Genomic DNA, 12,065 nt, shown 5'->3' with positions numbered 1-12,065 from the left:
TATCCACTTACAGGTGTGTATATACTATGCACATCTTTTTGAGACTGGGTTACCTCACTCAGGATGATATTCTCAACTTCCATTCATTTCCTTCAAAATTCATGATATCTTGCTTTTTAATAGCTGAATAGTATTCCAATGTATAGTTGTACCACATTTTCCTTATCTATTTTTTCATCTAAGGAACATCTAATTTGTTTCCAGTTTCTGATTATTACGAATAAAGCTGCTATGAACACAATTGAGCAAGGTTCTTTGTGATAGATGCTCCAACATCTTTTGTGTATTTTATTCAGGAGTAATATAGCTGGGTCTTGAAGTGGAACTATTCCCAGTTTTCTGAGGAAATGCTAAATTGATTTCCAAATTGGATGTAGAAATTTGCATTCCCACCAGCAATGGAGCAATGTTCCCATTGCTCCATATCCTTACCAGCATTTGCTGTCACTTGAATTTATGATCTTAGGTATTCTAGTGGGTATAAAATGGAAAATCTGAGTGTTCTGATTTGCATTTCTCTGATGACTAAGGAATTTAAACATTTCTTTAAAAGATTCTGGCCATTCAAGATTCCTCATGTGAGAATTCTCTGTTTAGTTCCGAAACCCATTTTTTATTTAGTTGGGTTCTCTTTTTCTTTTGTTATGTTTTTGAAGGTTTTTTGGGGGTTCATGGATTATTTGGGTTGTCAGTGTCTAAATTCTTGAATACTCTGTAAATTTTTAATATTAGCCCTCTGACAAGTTGTACAGAGCCATATTGGGGTGTCATGTCTCTTGGTAGGAACTCGACATTGATCAAGGTGAACTTCCTCTCCCAGCCTTTCTTGAGAAGTGATTCCTGTGCTATTCAGGATCCTGCTCCACCTAGGGTGGAGTGCTCAGAGTGAAGGTGAAGTGCATTGTTCCCCAGGTCTAAGAATCCCTGAATTAAGCATTTGACCCACCTAACTGCCTGAGCAGTGTAGCCAAGAACAACCAGAACACTTCCTTCCTGAACTCCTGAGTCGGGAAGGGAAAGGCATGCTGTGCTTGGTGCTTTGAGACAGGTCCATGATCACCAGGGTCTCCTTCTGATTCCCACGTTGGTTTGTTTACTTTAAACCTCCATTAAACAAGATAACATAAGGCCATTTTCATTCAAGGGCAAAATGTATGTCAGTGTATCATAGAACACACAATCATAACTAGTTGCAAACAAAGTAAATACAATGTACTTTTCTGAATTAAATAACCTTCCCAAGACTCAGATTCCATTTCCTGTGAGATTTGGGAGATCACTCTGTGAACTAGCCATTTGAATCCTCATGTCCTAGGTATTTATTTAAATTGGGATACTTGTTTGAATTCTTTTCAGGATGCGTTTCAATTTCACCTAGTGGTTTGTACTGACTGGGTTTGTTTGTCAACATGACACAAGCTGCAGTTATCACACACACAAAAGTAGACTTCCTTGATGAAATGCCTTCATGAGGTCCAGCTGTAAGTTATTTTCTCAATTAGTGATCAAGAGGTGAGGGTCCAGTCCATTTTGGGTGGTGCCATCCCTAGACTAGTACTTGTGGATTCCCAAAGAAAGCAAGCTGAGCAACCCAGGGGAAGAAAGCCAGTAAACAGCACCCATCATGGCCTCTGCATTATCTATTGCCTCTGAGTGCCTGCCCTGCTTGAGTTCCTGTTTGGACTTCCATTGACGATGAACAGCAATGTGGAAGTATAAGTTGAATAAACCCTTTCCTCCCCAGCTTGCTACTTTGTCCTGATGTTTTGTTCAGGAATGCAATTACTGACTTAGACAGTGTTAAGGCAGGTGAAGGCAGGGAATTTTCCTCCCCTTGGGACCTTCTCTTTGTCTCCACAATCCTACTAGAACTCCACAATTGAAAGGATAGAATATAATACAGCCTAACTCTAATGATCCCAAGAAGTCAGAAGTTTAAAATGCCATCTCTCTTTGTTAGAAACTAGGTGAAAGGTCACATTCCAGAGCCTGCCCTTTGTTTAGAGCTAGCAGAAAGGCCTTGAATAGGTGATCCTGTCCCATAAGGTAACTGGAAATGGGCTAGGCTTATCTTGCTTCTGTAAACTTACACCATTACCCCTATGCAGGGGTTCACGCAGCTGTAGACATTCAAGAAAATAGGAAACTAATTGGTCCACTGAGCTCGGGCTCTGATAATTTAAACTGATTGGCCTAAAAACTATAGAGTAGTACAAATCAATTGGCTCACATTTCATGGGCTCTCCATGCTAAGAAATGATTGGTTTGTGATTCACAGGCTTTGTCGTAAACTTATAAAAGCTGTAGCAATTTGGCACTCATGGTCCACAGTCCTCTAGCCCTGCACAGTATATGGCTGTGGAACTCAGAATTCTGGAATAAAGAAATCCTCATGTTATTGCATTGAAACTGTTTCTCACGAGTGATTTGGGTGTCGCCTACCGAGGCGTGGGTTGCTGGGGCACCCTCAGTTTTTGTGAGTCTTACACAAGGACTATGTAGCAGGTCCTGTCTTAGAATGGGCATGGCTCATTGACCAGGCTGTAAGAGTCCTGAGCTTAACTGTCCTTGACCAAACCAAACAGTCATTGTCAATATGTTGACTGTCCTTCTGACGTGAAGATTCTCTAGCAATATCTAAGCCCAAATCCTTTTCCCAACCCATCTGTAATACAATATTTACACAGGTCAGAGATTCAGAAGGAAATATAGTGCATGTTTGTTTGTTATCCAATCCAGCTTCATGGGATTCAAAATGAAAAAAAAAAAGCTTCTATACCTTTAATCATATACATACCAATATATGACAATGTCTAGAAACCAATCAAGGCAAGCATGGGGAGTACTGAACTCTGCGATTCAAGATCACCCTTCACCATTCACCCTAGATACTGAATTATTATTTGTCATTTTTCTGTATTAAAACCCAAGTTCTGCAAGAATGTCTTGAATTTTTTATTGTTGATGAAGAATTGAAGAAATCTTCTCCCAGGGCTGCTTTTTATGGAAGACATTATGGAAGGCTGTCATTATCTCAGTGAATCCAAGATGTATTACCTGAGTCCTCCAATTTGCTGAATGTTTCAGGTGATGTGAATTAAAGAAAACGTTGAAAATTCAAAGGAAAACATGCTAGTCAGTATTTCTCTACAGTGCTAATTTCTTTCCTATTACACTTACTGAAAAATGAAGTTCAGAGAACAGAGTGTAAGCGATGATGCTCAAGTGTCCTCTTCACGCTGACAGCTGTGTAACCTCTCTCTAGGACCTACCTCAGAGATTATGTGTTACTTAGGAAAAATTTCACCTAAAATTTCAGGGCATACTGAAAAGAAAAAATGCAACCAATAGTCCAACCAAGTACAAAAATAATGTCTTGGAATCACACCGGATGTAGACCATGCTTGAGTACTAGTACCTACATCCTCAGCAGGCTGGACAGAACTCAGTTGGCCCTGGAGGGGAAGGGTGGGCTGCAGAGTGAGTGTTACTCACTTTCCAGGCATTGTCTTGTGCAGGTGAAGTCCCATTGGAAAGGTCAGAGCTGACCCTCCCAGTTCCTGAGCACTGTTTTACCCAGCTGCTTCCTTTTATTCTCCAAAAGTGCAGCAAGGCCTGTCAATCAGACTCATCTATCCCTTAGTCTTATAACACTCCTTCTCTCCTTCCTTCCTTCCTTCCTTCTGTCCTTCCTTCCTTCCTTTTTTCCTTTCTTCCTTTCTTCCTTCCTTTATTTGTTCCTCTCTCTATATAAACCTGTCTGTCCTAAAATTCTCTGTGTACATCAGACTGGCCTGGGACTTGGAGGGATCCACCTGCCTGGGTAAACATGCCTACCTTAGATCCATTTCCTACTGAGAGGTTAAACATTGTGGATGACCAAAAGCTAAATGAAAGCTCTAAAATGAGAAGTTCTTCCAAGAAAGGAAGAACATGAAGGACACCATCTCAAGGCCAGGTGGCTGCTTTTTCTGTGTCAAGACCAGCACTTCCCTGACCTGAATCCTTAGCCAGTCCTGCTTCTGCAAGTGTGTTCCCTTGTGATGCAGAAATTTGCTTTGTAAATTGCTAAAATTAGTAAAATTCTACTGTACACAAATAGTAGCACAGACTGCTCACCCCATAATAGAGAAGCAAGGCAAAGGGAATCTGATTTAGGGCTAGCCTATTGTACACAGAAGGAAGAAGGTGTATGCTGGAAGTTGCAGGTGACCCCTAGATTAACTTGGAGGGGAAGCATCTGGGCAGATCAGTCTTCCTCCATGTTAATTCAGAAGAAGTGTTTCTCAAAGTTCTCAAGGTTGCTCCCTGTGTGCTGGTTATCTTATGTCCCAACACAGCTGACAACAAGGATGCCTATTGCCCCCTGAGGACTTCCTTTAACACAAACCACCAGTTAGACCTATAACCAACAGTAGGAAAGAGTAGAGTATCCTCACCTTTGTCCACTCTACCCTCACATTTTTTCTCTTGGACCATTACAAGAAGAACACAATTTCCTCTTTCTTAACACTTTTATTAACAATGCTGTAAACAAACAAATAAACAAACAAAAAACCACACCAGATGGCTGCAAAGACACAACTGCCTTGTATGTGCCTTTGATGTAATACAAGTGGACTGAAGATTCCCTAATTGCAAGTCTTAGGAGGTATTATAACTCCTGGGCTCCAAACAGAATTCTGGGGGGCCTTTTCAATTCTTCTTATGGACAAAAGCCCTTTGAAGCCATGCAAAGCATCCTAGGTTCCTGGGACTGTCAGAAGCAGTATCCTGGTCAGGGCAGTCTACACCATCATAGGTCTCAAGTTCCAGCCCTTTCTCCCTGAGCAGGCTAGGTGAGCTTGGTCTGTCTCCTCTGTATCTTTGTCTTTGTCCACATCTCCTGGGGACACTTGTGGCTTTCTCTGACTCTCACCCTGTGAGACCTCTGTACCCTTCTTCACGATACAATTCATTCTGCCATAGTATCTCTCATAGTCCAAGTATAGATCCCAATCTTAGTCCAAGTATAGATCCCAATCAATGATCCTGCCTTCCTCGGAGCAGTAGTTTGGTTCTCTGCCAAAACAAACTAGTTCAGCCTTGCAATGTCATGGACTCAGGGCTGGCAATACTTGTGCACTCATCAGTGAATGCTTTGCAGAATCTGATGTATCCTTCACAAGACTGACTTGGAACCGCTTCATTGCCTTGACTTTCTCCATGGAACACTGATGGTAAGTCATTGTCCTTCTGATACAGAGAAACCTCCAGTTAGTTAATTATCCTCTATAGTTCTTGGCCCCTCCAAACTATTGTACTGTGGGAAGATGGGTTTTAAACCAACAGACCTAACATGTATTTGAACCCCCTAAGGAGGAAAGGTTCTACCCATTCTGTTGGCAAAAGACTTTCATTCCCAAGCCTGAAGGAAAGAAGCAGTTCAGGAAGAGGCAGATTAATCTCTGAGCTCAAGACTACCCTGGTAGTCAGACCTAGTTTTAGGACAGTTAGGGCACAGGAAAAGCTAAGCCCCCCAAAAAACACAAAAGAAGCAAACAAAAAAGAAGTCAATCTTCTCAAATGAAAAGAGACTATATTCTGGATGCAATTTTCTAGCATTAAACATAGGCAACTGATGAGACAGGTAATGGGGAAAGTGCTCCTGGGACTGCAAATCAATTTGGGTTGTCGGTTCAGAGAATAAAAGATCAAATAGAATGTTCTGTTACTCACTCTCTCTTTCCTGAAAGGGGATACATTAGAATGACTTACAGGATCCAGTCTGCTTTATCCCACAACAATTGGATAGGAATCAAAGTCCAAGTATCCAGAAATGCTCAGTCCCCAAGGCTGGAAAGTTCAGCTGTTTTTCAGTAGAAAATGGAATCACAGACAAGTGCGCTGAAATGCCAGGGAAGTCATAACACTTGCAAGCCAGGAGAGAGCAAGCAGGCAATGGGAAATCTTTCTTCCTCAGTGTTCTTATATAGACCTCAATATGAAGGTGTGGCCCAAATTAAAGGTGTGTGTTCCAGATGTAATCTCTGTGTTAAAGCCTGTATTAAAGCCTGTATTAAAGCCTCTGGATGAGTGTCTTCTGCTGGGTGTGGCAATCCCTGCCTTTAATCCAAGCACTATGGGAATGAATTATGCAGGTGGATCTCTGCGTGTAGCCTGGTCTACAAAGTGAGTTTCAGTACAGCCAGTGGTATTGCAGACAAACCCTGGCTCATAGCAACAACAAAAATCACAATGACACAGTTATGTGGCTTTCTTGCTCCATATCCAGATTAAAGGACTATGTCTTTCAAGCTCAAAGAGATCTGCATTTAATTGGAGTGTTCCTACTTCAAAGACCCTGATTACCTTTTATCAATTAAACAGCAAATCCGTTGAAGGTGTGTCCTTAAGTTTTGGATTTAGCATAATTGTAGATGTAATCAAGTTGACAACACAGAATAGAGACCACAGAGACTATTTCTTTGAGTGTCTCCTCTGCTCTATATTTTTCCTATTATGAAATGTATGATGATTCTATAGTTGGTAAAGGCAAGCTTTGAGCCAGGCAGGGGTAGCAAAGCATCTTCCCCACCCCACCACCACCCACTACTGGAGGACTACAAACTTGGTATTTTCTTGAATCTCAGTTGAATCTGCGTTTCCTTTGGTGTACCTTAGTTAAATGACCTTTTCAGACCTACAAGCTTGCCAAGACTTGGGACACTGCCCCCTTCTCCAGGAACAAGACAAACTCAGTGCAAACACAAATCTCATTGCAGCTGATTTCATTTCTATTCACCTAAGGTTTTCTGGATGGCACAGATCAGGGCTCTACTTCTCTTACCTCTCATCTATTCTTTTCCATTTCACTGTATTTTGCCCTGTTGCCTTGGGGCCAAGACCCAACAATACACTTGACTGATAGGGAAAACAGAACATGACCCCTTATGACTCACTTGCATACCCTGAGTTTTGGGAAGTCTCGCAATCCTGGGCCAGTCCATTGTTAGTTCCCCTGTCCGCTTGTCCAGACTTCTAGGGGCCACAGCTGGAACAGGGACCAAGGAAGGAGCCAGAAGCTCCAAAGCTCTCTAGATCTCCAGCTCTGCCTCTGAACTCCATGCACTGCCTCTTCTTCACAGCAGGGGTCGCCGTGGAGCAGCTATTCCCAGGGTGCAAATAACTATGACCTTCCCATGGAGCCAAGTTCTTCTTGGCTGGCAGCAGGCCCTGGCTGAAAATCTGAAGGTCATTTCCAGTGGCATGGGGGATTTTGTTTTGCTGTTTTTGTCTTGTTAACCAGATCAGATTCTTCCTGGAAGGAAGATTTCGGATTTGATTCGAACCCAGGCTGCATTACTAAATGTAGACAGAAAAGCCTGGTGCTTAGCTAAGAGTATGCAGTAGATGTGCTGCAGACCCCATGTTTTCTGATTGTTTCTGTCTGCTCAGTTCCTTGTCATTTCTAAACGCTGAAAATCCATCCAGTTTCTTTCCATTTACTAGACGAATGGAGAAACTGTCATTGGTAAAGGCACACTTTTTGCCCTACAAGTGTATCAAGGCATCTGCCTCACCCTACCACCCACCTCTGGAGGTCTTCAAAATTGGTATCTGCCGGAATCTCAATTGAAGCTGCATACCTTTGTTGTGAAGTTTTTTTTGTTTGTTTGTTTTTGTTTGTTTTGGGTTTTTTTTGTTTTTTTGGTTTTGTTTGTTTGTTTGTTTGTTTGAGACAGGGTATCTCTGTATACATCTGGCTGTCCTGAAACTCACTCTGTAGATCATGTTGGCCTCAAAATTCGAAATCTGACTGCCTCTGCCTCCCTAGTGCTGGGAATAAAGGCGTACACCACCACCACCTGGCATTTTGTTTTGTTTTGTTTTTGTTTGTTTGTTTGTTTTTCAGGACAACACAGTCCAGGACACTAAAGCTCTGCTCTCACAGCTGTCTTTCTCCCACACCCCTTCTCTTCTGTAGTTGTTCCATGTGTATAGCCTGCAGCTGAGCAAATTTCTACTCAGAAAATTTTTATAATCCACAATGAACTTCGAATAGTTTTTTATTTCAACCAATTGATGTATTATTTTCCATGAAAATTGTCAATTTTTAAAAAATTGTCAATTTTAACACTATTTTCTACAAAAATTTCAATTTCATCAAAAATACTTTCCATATGAATCTTCAATTTTTTTCATAAAAAATTTCTACTTCATTTTTCAAATTATTTAGCAATGTTTATTATGTCTAAAATTTTATCTGTATAATTTTGCGTGAAAATTGTCAATCTTGAAGTTTTCTATATATTTCTACAAATGTATATGAAATAATTTCCATGTAATATTTTCCATTTCAATTTTACCAGAAAATGTTTATACTTACTCCTTCAATTAAGTTAGAAATGTTTTGATGTCACCCAAATTAACCATATTATTCCATGAAAATCACCAATTTTAGTATTTTTCTATATAATTCTTTAATTTTGTTAGAAATATTTCTATGGAAATGTTCAGTTTAATTGGAAAATGTTTAAAATACTTTCTTAATTATTTTACATGTTTTGGTGGTTTGCAGTGAGATGGAAATCCAAACTCCTTTGGCCTCTTGCATTTCTCTAAGATACCCACTCTCACTCTCAAGTAGACTCCTCCTCCTCCATCTTGCAGACATAAATATGGGTAAACTCTCTAGGGGCTAATTGAAAGCCCTGAGAGCAGTGGGTGTTTTGACATCACAGGGGATGCCTAGAGCTCTCCATGATACACTAGAAAGTTCAGACAAGGGATTGTTTATGTCATGGGGAACAAGATTTGCCTTCCTGTTAATGCTCTCCCTCTACTGAACAGAAGCTGAGGCACCTATCCCGGGAGACTCTCCTGGGACACAAATGTTGATGGCCTCCCTTTCAAAAGGCAGAGGTCTCAGTCACTGAGATTTGTCAATGTCAGAACAATGGGAAAGTGGTGTGATTTATTTCCAAATGTGTTAACTGTGGGAAACTGGGACAGGATGGAGAGAAGAGCCAGCCCATCAAGTTGGCAGCAGAAGACTTGAGATGTCCACTTTCTTCCTTGGCTTTGGCAGCATGAACTAGTTAGAAGGCAGTTCCAGGGATGCCTTAAGCATGTGTAGAATCAGGGCAGGAGGGACGTTCTCAGTACGGTCTTGGTTGGAGATGATGCCTGTGGACAGGGATCAGGAAAACAAGATGACTCAGATCTGACACTGACCGAGAGATGAAAACAAAGGGTATCGTATATCTCTGTATTCCATGCTCTGTAAGTCAGGCTGTGAGACACTCATCTCACTAGACACTCCCCATTAGTTGTGTATTCTTAACAGTACTTGTCTGTCCCTCAACCACTTCCAACCTATTCTATAACTGAATTAACCACAGTATACCTCACCTGACTGCCTCCAAATGGGGTCTAAATGTCTCAAATCTAACAACACCCCATTACTCTATGCAGATCACAGCTTCCATTTACCAGGAGATAAGTGTTTTCTGGAGAGAGATAATGACCACCAATCCTGAGCATGGACAGTGATTTCTAGCTTGGTCTCTAGAGTTTTTCCTTGCATGGGCAGGATATAGCTGCAAAGCGGAATGTGGCCATAAAGTTATAAATTTCATATTCTCATGGAAAAGACATTTTTTGCCCTTCATGGTTAAAATCCTAATCAAAATCTCAAAATTAATCATTTTATTATCAAGAATGGTGTCTTCATTAGGCCCAGTCATAAAATTAATTTTATTGAGCATACATGACCATAAAGGAACCATGTCGAGACAAGCATCATGATTCACTTATATAAGATGGCCATATGGTGTGATGGTTTTCTGTTTTCAGTGGGTGTATATGTCTTTGTTCTACCTGCCCAAATGTTTTGTAATTGTGAATTAAAGACACACACATATTATCTTATTTTTAATATGCTTTAAGAGTATATTTTAATAAGAGTATATTATGTGGGTATTTTTAAACTTTTTGTATTTAAAATACTTTCACATAAAATTAAACATTTTCACTGAATATATTTCTGCTTAAAATGAAGAAATATAGAGATAAAAGTGTTAAAATTTAAGATTTTTTTGAGGAAAATCATGCAGATAATGTGGAAGACATAGAAAACATTTCTAAACTAAAGAAAGGGGTAAGTAGATACATTTTCTGACAAAATTGATGATTTACATGGAAAATATTTCTAAAAATATTGAATAATAGAGAAAAAGTGTCAAAGTAGAAGACCGTGTTGTCAAATAAATTTAGTAAAATAGAAAACATAGAAAATATATCTTTACTAATTGACCAAGCATACAGAAGTATTTTCTGACTAATTGAAGATTTTTTTTGGGGGCTTTTTTGAGTCATGGTTTATCTGTGTAGCCCTGGGTATCGTGGAATTTAGTCTGTAGACCAGGCTGGCCTCGAATTAGAATTTTGCCTATCTCTGCCTCCCAAGTGCTGGGATTAAAGGTTAGTGCCACCACCGCCTGGCAATAATTGAAGATTTTGATGGAAAATATTCTTGATAAAATTTAAGAAATGTATAGAAAAAACATTAAAGTTGAAGATTTTCACAAAACATTGATACTGAAAAATTGAAGAAAAATTAAACATTTCTAACATTATTGAATTGGTCAGAAATATTTCCTCATCAAATTTAAGATTTACATAGATAATATTTTTGATAAAATTGAAGAAATATATTAAAAAGGGTATCAAATTTGAAGAATTTGTTGGAAAATTATAATCATACAATAGTAAAAATAGAAAATAAATAAATCTTTACTAATTGACCAAGCACATTGAAAATACATTTGTAGATTTTGATGGAATATATTTCTGAAAAATTTAAAGAAATATAAACAAAAGTGTGTTAAAATGGAAGATTTTCATTGAAAGTAATACAGATAAAATGGTAGACATTAAACATTTCTAAATTAATTGAGTGATAAGTAGAAACGCTTTCTGGTAAAATTGAAGAGTTACACAGAAAATATTTCTGATTAAATTAAAGAAATATATAGAAAATACGTTGACTTTAAAGAATTTGTTGAAAAATAATAATGGAATAATAGTAAACTTGTATTAAATATGTTAAAACTGAATTTGTTGGTGATGGGTTAGGGTTAGGCCATGCAGTTTCTTTATGCATAAAAACCCTTGCTTGAGAGCTGTGAAATACACTTAGATTCAAAATGCCTGTGGGTGTGTTTCTGTGTGTTAAGAATCCTTATCTCAGCCCCAGGAGGCAGAGGTAAACAGAATTCTGATTTAGAGGCCAGCCTGGTGACATGTTGGTCTCCCTGTCTGTCACCTGGTGAACGCTGGCCCTGCCCCTGATGTCACCGTCACCATGGCCCAGCCTTGCCTCAAACCTCCTGGAAATGACATCATTTTCTGTCTTTCAGTTTTACAAATGAATGAAAGTGGGCGGGGAGTTTGAACATGCATGTGGGTTGGTGGTGTGGCAGAGGCAGGATGGAGGTGAGTGTGCACTTTTAGCTGCTGTTGGGATCGCCAAGCTTCCCAGGCACCAAATGGCCAGGTACTGAATGGCAGAATGGAACAGCATTCACACGCACATTCCGATAAAGATAATGTTCCATGCTGCAGGGGTCTGTGAGCTCTGGAGTCACTCAGCGCGCTCCTCCTGTCGTCTCCACAGATGTGGTCCATGAGTTTGGAGAGGCTGGGCAAGGCGTGGGCTTCCCGCTCTGGAGAGTTTGCAGTGGGGTGGAGTGCAAACCCTCTCTGTGCTCTCGGCGGGGACAGTGGCCTCCTGGCATGACCCTCCTGTGGGAACGGAAGACGAGCCTGGCCGCCACGGATCACTGGGCTATGCACCCCGCCCTCACTTCTGCGTGTGAGCTGGTGAGACAGGTAGGGAATTCACAAGGCAATAAACTGAGTCCGGTTCCGTAATGAGACAGGCCGGGCTGTGAAACGACAAAGACCTGGTAGACTTTACAGAGATCTGGGCTGGTGCTTTCCAAATGAACTTAAATGATCAAGTTGGAGCTGGCTGGGGTCAAGGGCTGTGGGATGGGCGGGGCTTGGTCCCAGGCTAACCA

This window comes from Apodemus sylvaticus, chromosome 21, assembly GCF_947179515.1.
Source record: "Apodemus sylvaticus chromosome 21, mApoSyl1.1, whole genome shotgun sequence".
In the NCBI taxonomy this organism is placed as follows: Eukaryota; Metazoa; Chordata; class Mammalia; order Rodentia; family Muridae; genus Apodemus; species Apodemus sylvaticus.
The sequence above is the reverse complement of the archived record's forward strand: the minus strand, read 5'-3'. Positions refer to the sequence as shown.